The sequence below is a fragment of the Opisthocomus hoazin genome, chromosome Z (assembly GCF_030867145.1).
Source record: "Opisthocomus hoazin isolate bOpiHoa1 chromosome Z, bOpiHoa1.hap1, whole genome shotgun sequence".
In the NCBI taxonomy this organism is placed as follows: Eukaryota; Metazoa; Chordata; class Aves; order Opisthocomiformes; family Opisthocomidae; genus Opisthocomus; species Opisthocomus hoazin.
Window position 1 is genome coordinate 18,125,423 of NC_134454.1, and position 16,128 is coordinate 18,141,550.

The 16,128-nt window shown below is 41.5% G+C and overlaps 1 protein-coding gene across 8 annotated transcripts in view; it reads right to left on the minus strand.

Annotated features, from left to right (window-relative positions):
- CSNK1G3 (casein kinase 1 gamma 3) overlaps positions 1-8,269 on the minus strand; it is a 90,149-nt gene extending 81,880 nt beyond the window's left edge. For 7 of the 8 annotated variants that reach the window (XM_075447339.1, XM_075447336.1, XM_075447340.1 and 4 more), the window contains exon 1: positions 7,845-8,269. The gene's annotated coding sequence lies outside the window, so the exon portion shown is untranslated. The remainder of the gene's footprint in view (positions 1-7,844) is intronic. The other variant, XM_075447335.1, reaches the window with a different exon arrangement.
- Positions 8,270-16,128: the final 7,859 nt, after the last annotated feature.

The following is a 16,128-nucleotide window of genomic DNA, read 5'->3' on the forward strand; positions in this document are numbered from 1 at the left end:
CCCCTTATGGAAACTAATGCGAGCTACCTATGACACCTTGAACCAAACCAACCCAAACCTAACTGCACACTGTTGGTTGTGCTATGATGTGAAACCCCTTTTTTATGAGGCTATAGGGGTAAACACAACATATAGCCTAGACATCCGATCCGTACCACTTCAGTGTTCTTGGGGAGAGAAGAAAAGGAGGATAACCATGCAATATGTTTCTGGATCTGGGACCTGTATAGGCAATGTGTGGGGACAAAAACGGAAGCTCTGTAGTTCTGTCTCGTCCACAGTGGGAAAAACCAAAGAAAAATGGGTTATTCCCTCTAAAGGAGCTCAATGGATCTGTTCCAAAAACAGGCCTTACTCCATTCATATCTCTGGCAGTGTTTAATCCCATGGTTAACCACCTTGCTATCCACCTTGATAGGGCCGATCACGATGATTGTAATAGCACTAATTTTTGGACCCTGTATACTGAATGGAATCGTATCGTTCGTCAAGAGTCAGCTAGAAAAAGTTAACATTATGTTCGTAGAACACGGTCAGCTGCTTTAAAAACGTACCTACCCAGTGTTATCCTAAAAGTTACCTCAACTTTTACCTGTTTACTGTGCCTTATACTTTTTCAGGTTTATAGCATATCCTTTTTAAAACTATTGTAAGATATAGAATAAATATAAAATAAGAATATCGATAGAATTTTTAAGACTTTAAGATTATATTTTAAAATTATATTATATATATTTCAGATTATATTTTAGCTAATTTACAAATGCATTTGTTCAAGGCGCCTTATATTTGTTATCGTAAGATCTTAATATTTACATTTTTAAGTTATAGTTAAGATTAATTAAGGTTAAGTCTAACATAATATTAAGTTTAAGTCTTAAGTTAAATACTAAGTTAAGTATTACAACTTTATATTTTATATTAGCTTATTTAGTTAAGCATAAGGAGGGGGGAAATGTGGGTAGTTAAGGCTTGGTGGTCTGAAGATGTCGCGCTGTACGGAAAGGTAGTGTCCCCCCCCTCTCCTAATAGCCAATAGTGTTTAACCCGTGAAGTAAGCAGACGGAAGTGATGCTGTAAACCCAGGCTATATAACGCTGTGTTATTTATCAATAAACGCCATTTGCCGTCCACCACATTGGTGTCTGCGAGCTGATGACCCGAGCGGCCGAGGGGTGGGTCACCGAGCCGTCCCTGAACCAGGTTGCCACGCCTACGAAGGCGACACACACATTAACTTAACAATACCAGAACTTATCGGCAAGTTTGTTAGTTGGGTAAGAGGGCTTTTTTTGTTTTGTTTCATTGCTCCTCCCCTCCCCTCTCCTCCTGCTCCCCCGATATTGGTAGGTCTTTCCCTATGTTTATTTTTCAAATAAGACAAGTGGTTTAATCCAAACTATTCCTGTTTCTGTTTGAGGCAGAAACTAGTATGAAAGATTCAAAATTCTCATGCACTGAAGTGAGAAAACACCAGTATCTTGATATGGGCACTGTGTAGTAAAATCTTTATTTATAACCTACGGAGCGAGACAGATTCAGACTAAGCAAATTGTTCCTCAAAAACAACAATGTCAGCTAAACTACACTTTATAGCTTAGTGTTCAACGCCCACACAGCCTCATTGCAGTAACTTCAGCTTGTTGGATACCTTCCACATTTCCACAGTATTCCCAGGCCTCCCTCTGTTACATCTTGAGCTCTCTTTTTTGTAAAACATCTAGTTTCTTCCCACAATAAAACTCTTACTTTACTTCTCACTCAGCAGCGAGATGCACTGTTGCTTGCCCAACACTACAAACTGCAAGCTGAACAGCTCTCAAGTTACTACCACACAGAACACAGAACATTCTTCCCTCGCCATGTACAGGTAACCAATATCTACTCTACCTAAACTGATTTTTATGAAGCTTATAGGAATGTATCTTCAGAGGCATAAAACTTTAAGCTTGGTTAAAACTGCCCAACAAGTTCCACATCTGTATAAGCAGCAGATGAGAGAACTACAGATCAAAAATACTTTATTTCCTTAAAAAAATACCTTTTTTTTTCCAGAAGAAAATTCCAAGCACGATCAACAGATTTTACTTAAGAGGTCAAAGTCAGAAAATTAAAAGCAAACATTAAAAGAGCATTTCTGCAAGGCGGAGACATTTATCTCTCAGTCTGGCAAAAGCTTAAGAGTAAATGTAGCCATTCTGTCTTCCTGTTGTCTGTTGATAAAATTCTTCTCTGTCTGTTTGCTGTTACCCGTAAATTCAAGTTCATCATTTGTTATCTCTCCAGATTTTGAGATGCCTCAGCCTACTGGCAGCAAATGTTAAACAGAAGTTAGAACTTTCATAACCTCATACACTGAGCAACCAGCTCCTGGAATACTGTTAAGAAATGAGTGAGCAGTAATTGTTTGAGGCAGTCTTCCACAGAAAGAGAAAGAAAGAAAGTCTTATACAGAATGCCTTTGTTTTCAGAAGTCAGTGTTTGCAAGGCACATATAAGAAAATAATAGTGGTTGACATTAGAGTGAAACATGTTTCCCATGACCCTTAAAGAAATCATGTCCCCATTACTTCATCTTTACAAGATTATTGCAGAATTTAAGATGTCTGTATTTACAAGGATATTATCTACATTTAAACTTACATCAATGTCAATATCTGAAATTAATTTTAAGCTAGTGGAATTCCTCTAAAGCAACACTGAATACCTTTATAAGACTGCTTTATATCATTACATTAAAACGCTGTTGAAACACAAAAAGTCTTTCAAGTCTTTATATACAGAAATGCAAGCTGTTTCATTTAAATCCAAATACAAAGATCTAAAATGGAAAATGTTTAGTGCCTTAAATACATAAAGAACCTCAAGAGATTTTTCTATACATAACAACACAATTACTAAGTAGCACTTTCTTCTAGGCTGCAAAGGTATGTCCTGCCCTGGACTAAATCACAAGCATCACAAAGGTAATCAGCCAAGAAGCCCATTTTTCCAAAGCACTACAGTATTTTTCCACAAAAACACAGCCCATGTAGCCTTCCAAACTTAACAGATGGACACTTACTCGGTAATTAGCTCCTCAACCCCAAAGCCAAACCGAACAAAAAAGAACAGTTTTAAGGCTACAATACAACTTAAGTCTGAAATTTTGTTGTGAAAAACGCAGCTAGACTATATCACGGGCCAGCATGACAGCTCTCTTCTGCTGCATCTGGCCACAGGTACCTCCTGCTCCTGTTGCTTACTTTAGAGCAGGCTCAGTGCTCAAAACACCTCTATAAAGCCATAAGACTCAATAACCTACCAGAACCAGAAAGTCCACACACTCAACAGTAACGTGCTGCTGAACAGAAGGTGAATCAACTCAGTGGAGGATAAAAGAGACATGCAGAGTAAGAGCAGAGGTACAAAACTGCACAGCCAAGAACAGGGCAGGGGGAGAAATACCTAGAAGTAGACAGGACAATCTTCCCAACAGTCTGCAACGTAATTTCAAAGACTGCTGTTTCACAGTAGGTTTCGTGATTCTCTTGGAAGACAGCACACTTTTCTCAGTGACCTCTATGGGCTAACAGCCACATAAACATCACTATTAACTATGCTTCCATTTGCACTTGTTCCACCTACTTTCTGTTATTGTATGTGGTTTACTGAATAAAGAGCATAGCACCTTAGGAATTACTCAATGAATAAACACAGAGACTACAAGGAAGTGTGACAATCCACATACTTTAAACTGGAACCTATGCCCTGCTTGTCATAAAACATCTCCATATTTTTGTACTATTGAAGAGGACATTATCATCCCTCTTTATAATCTACATCCTGTCTTAATTGACAACAACCTAATTTAAATATGTGGTTGATAAAGAGCATAAATTGCCACACAGGCAAATACATCCATGTAATCTCGAAAAAAAAATCCTTTCCAGGAAAATGACATTAAATTACTAACAGATTTTAGTGACATAAAACAGTTATTAAAAAAGTCTTGGTATGTTATAAGCTAAATAGGGTAGGAAGCTTACAGGGAATATCATAATGCATAGGAAAACACTGTTATAATTACATTAGTGATAATCCACACAAAGTCAGGTTAAGTAATAAACCTGTTTGAGGTATGTAAATCTTGCCTGTGTGTCTGCCATGGACTTCATTGACCAAGTTACCCGAGTAAACATTCTTGCAAAGACAGTTCTGACTGATCAATATGTTTCCTCCCATTCTGAACTCCACTGCACAAGGCAGCAACACGATACTGGACAAAGACATAGCAAAAAAATTACCTTTCCATACCTACAGAGTGCATTTAATTTGTATAAAATACCCCTCTTTGAACAGCCAGAAGTAGATATTCTCTGTCCTGTATTAAAAAGCTTTCCTAAAATATATGCTGAGCTCTTACATGTAGATATACTCAAAAACACCAGGTAAAGGAATAAACAAGAGAGAGAAGAGTGGATGTTAACTACAGTGAAATGTGTTCAAACGAAAATGTTCTACGTAACAGATGAAGGATAATGCAGTTCCATGAACATCCTAGGAGAATGCACTGGTGTCCTGGTTTTGGCTGGGACAGAGTTAATTTTCCTTCCAGTATCTGCTGTATTTTGGATTCAGTAGGGGATTAACGTTGATTACACTGATGTTTTCAAGTTATTGCTATGAAATCAAGGACTTTTTCCAGTTTCTCACATTCAGCTGATGAGCAGGTGTGCAGGAGTTGGGAGGGAGCATGGCCAAGCAGTGAGCCAAACTGGCCAATTCTTTATAGCATATTCATTATTAGTAGTAGTATTGTTAGAATTACCTTGGTTGCCTTATTCAACTGCCTTTATCTCAACCCACAAGTTTTCCCTTTTGTCCATTTCTGCTCCCCATCCCACTGTGGGGGAAGGAGCAGGGTGAGCAAGCAGCTGTCTGGTGCTTAGCTGCCACCTCAAAACCACAACAACTGGTAAATACATATATTATGAAAGAGTTGCATATTTAATATTCACAAATATTCTCTATACCTTTTGTTAGGACAAATCCTCCTACTCATTCAAGGCAGTGAACATATGATCTATTGAACAGCAGAACTAAATGTAGCAGGTGAGCTAAATCTGATCAAAATAAATTAATCTATTTTTTTCACATAGCTGAGTACTTTACTGCTTACTGGGAGTTTCAGAACTTCATTTGAAAATACTGCTTTCAGAAAGCTCTCTAAGTAACCAAAATCCAAACCAATTCTACAGCACAAACTGGTGTGTAATATCTCCTCTTCTACATTCTCCCTACGTCACAGAGAAGACATTAAATTTTAAGTGGCTTACCTAAGGTCACAGGGAGAGACAGACGTTCTAGCCACTGCCTTTATCTGTGATGATCAGCCTAGCTTTTAACTATTTTCATACTCATCTGCTTTTATTTATGCAATTATTTAGCTTAAACATACACATTTTTCTTCACTGAGCTATTTCAGCTGTGTCACACAAACCTTGAGAACCCCACAATGTCTAGGAGGCTACTCAGAACTACCCTCAGAAAAACAAGCTCAGCAGCAGCAGGCTTGATTTCACTGCATTGGTTCTGCAGCAGCATTGAAGAACATTAAAATGCCTGGATAGCCAAAAAAAAAAAAAAAAAAAGGATTGCCAGAAAGTATACAACAACTGAAGTTACTTTCTTACCTTTCAGCAGAACAAGGAAAACAATTACACACAAGTCTCAAAACACTTTTGAGTTAAAGACCTATTATGATCAGTTTTAGATCATCTAACCAAAGCCCACTGCCAAAAAGCATTATCCCACTCTTTGCCTAAGTACTGTGTCAGCTCTTTTGCTCATAAAACTGCAGGTGGGGTACATAGGACTGACTGAAAACTCTTGCAATTAGTTTCCAGAATCAGTGAGCTTATGAGCTTGAACTGTGAAGAAGCAGCACCCCAAACTCCTTTACAGCTTTGTTCTTCCTGCGGTTTGTGCGTGCCTTTAATTGCGTTATGACTTTTATACATGCCACCCCAAAACAATCAGTTAAAAGTAAAAAGAAAAACCTAAGGAACAAGAAGTAGCTGTACGTTTTGTTTACAACAGACTGAAAAAAACTGTTTAGTTAGCATGACTTACTAAGCAAAGCGAGATACAGACAGTTAATACTGCTGATCAGTACCCTGTTCTTTAGAAAGTTGTTTTCTGTAGGTACAAGAGTCTGGAGAAAAGTAACCACTACCACTTCCTTATTCCTGACATCTGCTCTATTATTGTCTCAAAGTCATAACTAAACTAAACTCATCTTGAACACCACGAGACTTCCTAATATTTTATTAAGACACAAGTTTAAGACAGAAGTAGTTACAAATAGATGTAGCTTTGATGCTTCTCATCACAGAACAACTTTGCACAGTCACCACTGAAGCATGAACAATCCTATTTTCATAGGACACACTTTGTAGATGCAGTTGGGACACCAAGTTTTGACACACTGCATCAGCTTTGAAAAGGTCATCTAGTTATCAGACTAGTAAAAAGTGAAAAACTGCCACAGGAACGAAATTCAGTCGTATTAATTGTATACAAGTAAATTGGATGAGGAAAAATGCTCTTGCAGGTTCAGTGACTTTTTATTTTTTAAGGGAAGAACAACTTCAGAAAGGTTATTAAGACAGGGCCTGCAAGTCTTCTAAACAAACAGGTTGAATCTTCTAACTAACCTTGATAACCTTTATCACGACCATTCGGAAAAAAAAACTACAAAAAACACAATGTATCACTGCATCAGAACTGGTATTCTAGATTCTGAAATTTATTTAAATTTTATAAGCAAATACATCAATTTGATTCAAAAGTACAGCAGCAAGACAAAAAAAAATCATTGCATTAGCTGAAAGTCATTCTTAGCCTGCAGTTTGCCAGGTAATTTCTCTGTTTCAACAAATGAAACAGTATTTGCAACAGAAGTAAGTGGTATTTTGTTGTGCTGGCCTGAAACTTTTCCGTTCAACAGAAACTGACAAAAGGATGTTGAGGTCAATAGAAGACATCTCCTAAAATACAGTTAAAAAAAAAAGCTCTACCTCATCTGTTCCCTCTAAAAGGAAAATTGTGTTACTCCCATCTTGGATTTTAACATCCCAATGCAGCTCGGGATAAAATGCTTCTGCTAGACGTTTATCAGTGTTCAGAAAAGGTGAGAGTCTGCAGTGCAGATCAGTTGTTTATCCCTACAACTCTTCACAACTCAGCAACACTTGCTTAACAGTAGGCTTCACTTACGATGACACTTAAGAACACCCAAAATAAAGGATAATTTTGCACAGTATATAACTAGCTATGTATGTACAAAAGATCTTACACACAAAAGGCATTAAGACACAAATCTTCCATTACATTCCAGCTCCTTTTACATGTAGCATGTCACTTTACACCCATTAAGGGTTTGCCAGCAAAGTCAAGAGCGAAGCCTGAAAAGAAGCACTGTAAAAGTTTAACAGCAAATCACCGAAACACCACCCTCTTAATGAGTCAAACCCACCATATTCAGAGAGCGTTTGTAAACAGCTTTTTTTTTTTTTTTCCTCAAAAAGCACTGGCAGCTCAGTTTGCCTCCAACCTGCCAGCCACGCCAGTACAAGCGAACTCACTGATTGCTACCACACCGGCTCAGCGCCCGGCTGGACTAACACCCGCCGGCGGCACCGGCCATCAGCCAGGAAACCGAACCCGCCCCGAGCGACGCTTCTTCGGGTCCCGCCGCGGCATCCCCCGCCACCCCGCCGCGGAGCGACAGGAAAGCGAAGGGCCCTCCCCGCCTCCCTCTCTCCCCGGCCCCGCCACGGCCCGCACTGCCAGGCGCTCACCTCCCGCTGCCCCGCAACGGCTCCGGGGCAGACGGCGTCTCCCCCCTCCCCAACCAACCGCCCCCGGCCACCGCCCCGGCCCCCGGAGGAAGGGGGAGGGGAGCCGGTTAAACTCCGCGGCCGAAGCGGGTACCTCGACCCCCCTCCGAAAGGCGGCCGGGGACAGCTATCTACCGGCTCCACGGGGCGGCTGAGGGGGGCCGGCTGCTCCGTGCGACGGAGAAGCGGCCCCGCGTCCGGCCGGCAGAGTCGGCGGCGAGCCCTTCACCTCGGGGCACCGCTCCCTGACCCCGCCCTGCCCCGCCGCAGCTGCTGCGAGACGGGGCCAGCCGGGCCGGGCGCAGCCGGAGAGGTGCTCCGAGCCACTGCAGGAAGACACGGCACGGCAACGCGGTCGCAGCCCCGACGACCCCAGACGGGCGGGCCGCGCCTCCGCCCGGATGAGAAGGGGGCGCGTGGGCGGGGCCGCTCACAGAGAGGGGAGGAGAAGCGTTCGGCTGAGTGAGGTCGGCCCCGCTCGCCCTTCGCGCCAGAGATTGACAGGGCCCAGCAGCCACTCGAGAGGCGAGAAGCGAACGCCAGGCGGGGGAGGGGCGGGGCTCGCTGGTGGGCAGAGGGGGTAGCCAATGAGAGGGGGGCTGGGCGTGGCGGCGCGAGCGGGCGGGGCTGGGCCGCGAAGTGGGCGGCAGGTACCGCCTCAGCGCTGAGGGGCCGGTAACGGTCAGACGGCGGCGGGCCGGGAGGGGGCGGGCGGTGGCGGTCGGGGGCTGTCGCGGGGAGACGGCGCTTGGTTGTGCGTCGGGCGCCGGGCGTCCGACTGCCGATCGTCGGCCGCACCGGCCTTGCCGCTTCCCCTCAAAGCTTAGAGATCCGGTTCCAAGGGGGCGGTGCGTGGTGAGCCCCTCAGCTTCCTGCCTCCCTCACTGTGAGCCGGGGCGAGCTGGCGGGCTTTGCTGCTCGCCTCAGCAGGCGCGAAGGTGTAGCTGCCTAAAGTGGGAAGGGCTGGCATCCAGGGGCTGCCCTGTGCCCGGGCGTGGCTGAGCGAGCAGCGGGCCGCAGCCGCGGTGCGCCTGGAAATGAGAGCTCTCTTAAGTCCTCCGCTGGGCACCAGTCCCCGACACGCCGTCATCCTTCGACGTCGGACTGCTCGCGTTTGGTAGTTTCTCAGCAACGCTGTTGCCCGGCTTGTAGCCCTCGCATTTGGTAGGGATAACGTCTCTTGCTGGGCAGTGTAGGTGAGGTTCCACGCTGCCGGCTTCACTCAGGCCTCGCACATTCCCCGTGTATCCGTGCAGGAAATGGGGAAATCAGAACCCCGCTCTCGCTCAGTGGCTGCGAGTACTACCCTGTAAATGTAAAAAATAGACTTGTAAATGCTATGTAATGGCCTTTGTGCCAACACTTCTGCAGAAGAAAAGTTCTTCAGGCCCTTTTCTTGTTCTCCAGCCTCTGAGTGTTATGTAGACCACTGAAGGTCTAGTTTTAAGTAAAAGGATTTTTTTCTGTTGTTTGAAAACTTAATTGGAACTGGATGATCTTTAAGGTCCCTTCCATCCCAAACCATTCTATGAGTCTATGATTCTACGAATAAAAGTTAACGGCTTGTTTTACAGTCATCATAAATGTAGAGGAGAGAGGATGGGAAGGATAAGCGTTGGAGCTTCTGACAGATCTTGAGTATTGCTTGCCCAAATCATTTTTTTAGGGAGAGTTTGTATCTTTGCAGAACCTTCTAGAATCCTTGCAGAACAAAGAATTCAAAATAATGTAACTGCAAGAGACTTTTTTAAAGTCATTGGCTCAGTCTTCTTTTCCCCAACTGTACATTTCTTAGTTTCGGTAGACCTTTTTTTTTGCTGTTACTCCAAAAGATTTTGCTGATGTTTAACTGTGATCTTGTAACTTAAGCTAATTGGTAATTGTTCTGTATTCATGCTAAGTATTTTGTGGTGTGCAGGTATGTAAGGCAGACCTCAGTAACACCATTGCCATTCATTTGCAGAAATGTGTAACTCATTGCTTACCACATGGAGTGCAGGTTCACCTTCAGAACATCCAGCTTTCTTCCAGCAACTCACCTGGTCTTTTCTAGCGTCGTACAGGGTGCAGTCTTGGGACAGTGCAAAGAGGTTTGTGCTGTTTTGCATGAAAATTTTCCCCTCTGTAAAAGATAGTTTCATCAAAGAGGGATGAGCATATACTTGGTTCCAGTTATTGTTGCAGGATCATGGACACTTAAGCATCCCACTCACAAGCAACTAAGCAGAGATGAAAACAAGTCTTGCATTTCTGTGATTCCGGATTTGTTCTGTAGAATCTGTCCTCAAATTTTCTATCAGTCAACTTTAATCAGAAATGGACATATTCTCACAAATACTGATACTGCTTTTCCTGACCTTTTCTAAACAGGCTGTTGTAACTGAACAACAAGTGGAGACTTATTTTTCATGTAAAAGCTATAGAGTGTTTTTCCAGTTATGATTTCTGACTTTAAAAAAATGCCATTCATTGGCTTTTAGTTCAACTCAGTATTGCTTAATAATCTGTAACTGTAGGATTTAGGTGAAGAACATAAGGCAAAAGGGAAAGATGTCTTCCACATCTCAGAATTTTAAAAAGTGCATCTGTTTGGGGTGGTTAGAATTACAGTCAGTTAGGCTGTGAAGAAAGTGGATACTTGCTACATGTAAAATGTGCTTCTACTCTTAATCGTTAAGAGCAACACAGACATATGATGCCATTGTCACATACATAAAATAGGAAAGGAATGCGGTGGCTTCAACTTTATAATGTAATGTTCTTTGCAATGTACATGCATGACTGCTGTTCAAAGTGAAGGAAAAAGTGCTTCCAGTGTTTAATCCTAGACTGAGCATTACTGCATTCATTAAATCCTTTGAAAATTTCTGCACACAGAGCAAAATAACAGAGCTTTCCGGATACCATGCCTCTTAACTTTCCAAAGCTTTATTTTTAAACAAATACTTTTATCATAAAGTTGACAAGATATTTCATTCTCTGTTAAATGTCAGCTTTCATTTCATCATTTCATTCATCGTTTTGCACTCAGATTTCAACAGCTGTTTCCAGAAGCCTACACAATTTCATTTATGCAGTGTTTTTCTGATTTTCTTATTCCTCCATGACAAGTTAAAATATTTAATTACTAGATACTAGTAAATTAAGAAATAGCACTAAAAAAACCCACAGGCATAACTTCCTGCTGTTGAGTATTACAGTTCAGATTTCCCTTAACAACTTAACAGCTCTTCCAGTTTGTTAAGATCTTTGTTCTTTTCACACATGTGGAAGAAACAATCGTATGATTCCTCCTTCCATCCAATGATTTAAGCTGATATTCAGTTCTAAGTATCGGTCTTTTTTCCACTGTCATACAACCTGAGCCACTCAAGCACATTTAGAATGATTGCTCTCACTGTGGTATCTCAATCACAGTCCTTTCAAATTTCTGCCATTCAGGATCCTGTAACTTAATCCGTGTACCTAAGAAGATCTCAACACCTAAAAATAGAGCTAAACAGGCAGTAATCTAAGCTGCTGCAGTAAATTAATTCTTTTTTATGGATCATCTAAATTCTGTTCAAATAACCTTTAGCTTAAGTTTTTTGTTGTAGTCTATGAGTTCCCAGCATGTGATATAAAAATTACTGCAGCATAGTAAACTATAGTCATGAGCCAGCATTTAGCCAGCTTTTAGCCTGATTTGGAGAGACTGGACGGAATCTGTTCCTGGCTGCTGCAAATGTGTGCCTACAAACAGAGAAAACAAACAACACTGGGTACTTTTCATTTGTTTGAAAGTTCATGCAGTTTGGCAGCACTCACTGTTTATGAAGGACAAAGCCTCATCTGGCTGGACTTAGCAGTATGGCTGTGCTGCCATTCAGCGTGACCTGGATAGGCTGGAAAGTTGGGCAGAGAGGAACCTGATGAGGTTCAACAAAGGCAAGTGCAGGGTCCTGCACCTCAGGAGGAACAACCCCGTGCATCAGTACAGGCTTGGGGTGGACCTGCTGGAGAGCAGCTCTGCAAAGAGGGACCTGGATGTCCTGGTGGATGACAGGTTAACCATGAGCCAGCAGTGTGCCCTGGCTGCCAAGAACGCCAATGGGATCCTGGGGTGCATCAAGAAGAGTGTGGCCAGCAGGTCGAGGGACGTTCTCCTTCCCCTCTACACTGCCCTAGTGAGGCCTCATCTGCAGTACTCTGTGCAGTTCTGGGCTCCCCACTTCAAGAAAGATGAGGAGCTACTGGAGAGAGTCCAGTGGAGGGCTACGAGGATGGTGAGGGGACTGGAACATCTCTCCTACAAGGAGTTGCTGAGGGAGCTGGGCTTGTTCAGCCTGAAGAAGAGAAGGCTGCGAGGGGACCTTACAAATATCTGAAGGGTGGGTGTCAGGAGGACGGGGCCAAGATCTTTTCAGTAGTGCCCAGCGACAGGACAAGGGGCAACGGGCACAAACTGAAGCACAGGAAGTTCCATCTGAACATGAGGAAGAACTTCTTCCCTCTGAGGGTGACAGAGTACTGGAACAGGCTGCCCAGGGAGGTTGTGGAGTCTCCTTCTCTGGAGATATTCAAGACCCGCCTGGACAAGGTCCTCTGCAGCCTGCTGTAGGTGACCCTGCTTCGGCAGGGGGGTTGGACTAGATGACCCACAGAGGTCCCTTCCAACCCCTACCATTCTGTGATTCTGTGATTCTGTGATTGCAGATTGGAGTTGTGGTACACTTGTAAGTTCCAAAGTTTCAGGGCCACAAGGAGCCTTTTATAGTTCTCTTCTGAATGCAGGGAACACAGCAAGGAACCTAGACTTGTTAACACCATGTGAGAGAAAGGTGCCACTTGCCTGCTGCTGTGCGTGACTGGGGCCCAGCAAAGAAGCAGGAACTCATGCGATTGCTGGTGTACTGCTGTCATTGCTAATGACAGTGCCAAAAAACATGCCAAATTTGAGAATCCCTGTAATACATCATCCTCATACATCATACAACATTAAGCAGTTGACGGAATGTCATTACTTTAAACAAAAAAAAGGCTTTGGGTGTTTATGTCATCTGACCCACATACAGATCTTACACTGCTTTCTGTCCCTAATCCTAACATTGTTGGTTGAGCTGGCTTCTCAGCAGTTTGCTGTTCTCAATTTTTCTTCAGAAGAACTCCCTGTAACCTGTGGGGAGTACTCTTACATAAGGGAGAGATGTTAAAAAGTTCTGTGCTCAGGCTAATCCCTTCCAAACTAATGGACAACGAGAGCTTTTAAAAGCTGGTTGAAGTCAAGTGTTCCACGAAAGAACTAGAAAGAGGACATGTAGATCTTCACTGGTGCCATGCCTCAACTGCATCAAAATGTATGTTACTACAACTGGGGAATTAGCCCATTAAATTGTATAATGAAAAAGTTATGAGTTATATCAAGTGAACGGACTGAAAAGGCCACATATATGAGAACCATGACAGAAACACCGGTACTTTGGCAAAATGTTAGAATTCTGAAGTTTGAGATAGCGATAAAGTGATGTCACTGTTGAGCTAAGGCTGCTTCAGGTACAGAGAGGATTTTGTTTGTTTTAAGCATTTAATCATAGACCAGCTTCAATCAATTGTAATCACTTTGTCATTTATCCAAGAGGTTGAACAGAAGTTACATATTTTTTTCATTTATGTAAAAGTGATAGTCAAAGCTGAAAGTTTAAGGAAAAGAAAAATTAATAGAAAGATTTCTACAAAATTTTTAAGAGGTATTTCAAAAGGTTTTCTGCCCCATAAAAACTTTCAAAGTTAAGCTTCCCAGTAACTGTTGAAATTAAAACTAGATCCTTGTGTTCGAAGATGTAGAGATAAGTGTATTGATTTTATTATAAAGCTACTTCTTTATTAGCTACTGAAAATAAAGTATAATTAATTTAATAGAAAGCTGATACAGACTCTTTAAAATGGACCTTTCTTTTATTAATATAAAGACTTTTTTTAGAGTAACTTTTTTTTTCAGTAGAATAAACTTCTTTATATTCTCTTTACCTCATTTTCTGTTTTCAATGTTTTAAAAATGTATCCATAACTCTACAAGTTGTATTTAAAAAAAAAAAAGAAACACTGCTGTAATGTAAACATTTTCAGTATTTTTCAGGCACTGCATCTTTGTGTTTATTTTCCTCTCTTCATGTAACAGCTGGGGAGTACAAATAAACTATTTATGTGTTTCAAGCTATTCCGCAATATTTCCACTTCCTCTCATAACAGCAATTAGTCAAGTTCTAGGGTTTTTAAAATGCTGCATTTGCTAATATATCATAAACTACACTATCAATTCTACTTGTTTTTTATGCCAGCTGCTAAATGATTCATGATCTGTCTTCACCAGTATTTGTAGTTCTTCCTAATCCTTTCCCTTGAAGAGGATCAATGAATAGTCCTTTACCTGGATTTAGATTTTTACTCTTCTTACCCCCAATACCCTGCCCTCAATCCTGTTCTCTACCTTATGAATTGTTTGAATTCTACGTTAGAAAATCAGTAGTGAATTATTCACAAAGCACTAATTCTTAGCACACAAAGAGTACTAACAAGACAACTTGTCTGCAGTGCAAAATTTACATTTTCCAACCATTATTCTAACTGCTGTTCCTCAGTAACTGACTCACCCACTCTGCCCTCTAATCATTTCCAGCATAGGTTAGGTGAACAACAAGACAAAAAAGGGAAGGTTTATTAGAAGCGGCTGGTAAAAATGCAGAATCAACTTTCTTTTCTGTAGACACTTCTGCCTCCCTCTCATCATCTCTCAGAGCTGTTGCTCTTTCCCACGTCAGATGATGGCCTTCAGTGTTTTCCAAAGGAAATCCCACCACTGTCTGTATTCTGTCTGCTTCCCAGAAACTCTCTTGGTCTCAGAGATAAGACAAAATGTTTCATATTAGCACCAAGTTAATTTGTGTGCTATTGTATTGAGTGTGGTCAAAGGTCACCAAATATACTAGGAGAGCACATAAATGGAAAGTATGTAGGCCAGCAAAACTGTACTCCGTTGAGGGGACTCATTAATTAGCTTGCTGAATCACTGCAGCTCTTTCCCAAAGCCAATTATTTTTCTTTTAAATTCATATACTGTTAGCAAGAATATCCCGTTACTTATTAGGAGATCACAGATTCCATAGTCTCTGTAAGCCAGATTTCTTGCTCGCATCAAGGGCTCCCTCCATTTCAACACAAAAGCCTCCTATGTGCCACCTTTCCTTAGGAGTCTTTTGGAGTCTGTATCTGCCGTTGATTCTGTGTATACCCTGGTTTTGACTATCCAAAATCACAAGGGTTCCTTTTTGTCCTTTACCCTTATGTACCAAAAGCTATGCCATTTGTGTTCCTATTTACATTCTAAGAGTCATTTCCCAGCCTTGTTCTACAGAGTGTGAGTACATTTCCATTCTACCTTTTCTATAAAATTCGTTGTTTGATTAATGAAAAATGTTGGAGATGCTTGAGTCTGTCGCTCCAGTAAACATGCAGAACAGAATCTACGGGTTTTCTGTTTTCCCCTTTTTGGCTTTCTAGTTGTCCACCCAATCAATAGAATTCTGCCCACTGACACTAAAAAGTTTTCCTGAAATTGAGCAACTAAACAGATACAGAGCTGCATGGCAGGATTATGGCTGTGCTACCTAGGCCAAGTGGGTTTTGTGTAATAGAAGCTAAAGAATTCACTGAAAATTTCTATTCTGTTACACTGATGCTTATGAAATTGAATGGAATCCATATTTCTCATTAAAATGTTAAAGAGAAGCAAATCATATCAATCATCAACTGTCTTGCTTTCCTGTTGGAAATAACTATTTTTACAGTAGTAAAATTCATATTCAGATTTGTATTTCTTTTGTTTGTTTTCCAGATATAAATATTGCACTGGTTTGATCGCTGTATTTTATGTTTTCTCTGAAAGTTCAGATCAATGAATTGTATTTCACAGACAGGAAATCAAGGCAGAATCTGGCCCTAAAAAATAACCTTGTTGCTAACTCACATTCAAAACAAGATTCCCTTGGCTTTATTTATGTTTCTATCTATGCTATGGATTTCTTAAGAGTTTCTTCCACTAGTTATGAATTAGAAGGCTTTGAACTTTTATTTTATTTGAACATTAACCCTAAACAAGCCCTATGTATCTTTTTAAGATATGAATATTATATTTCTGGAAATTGGATTCACATGGATTTGGAGAGCAAAATAAGATTTCCTGCTCCATCCAGAAATAGAAACCATTTAT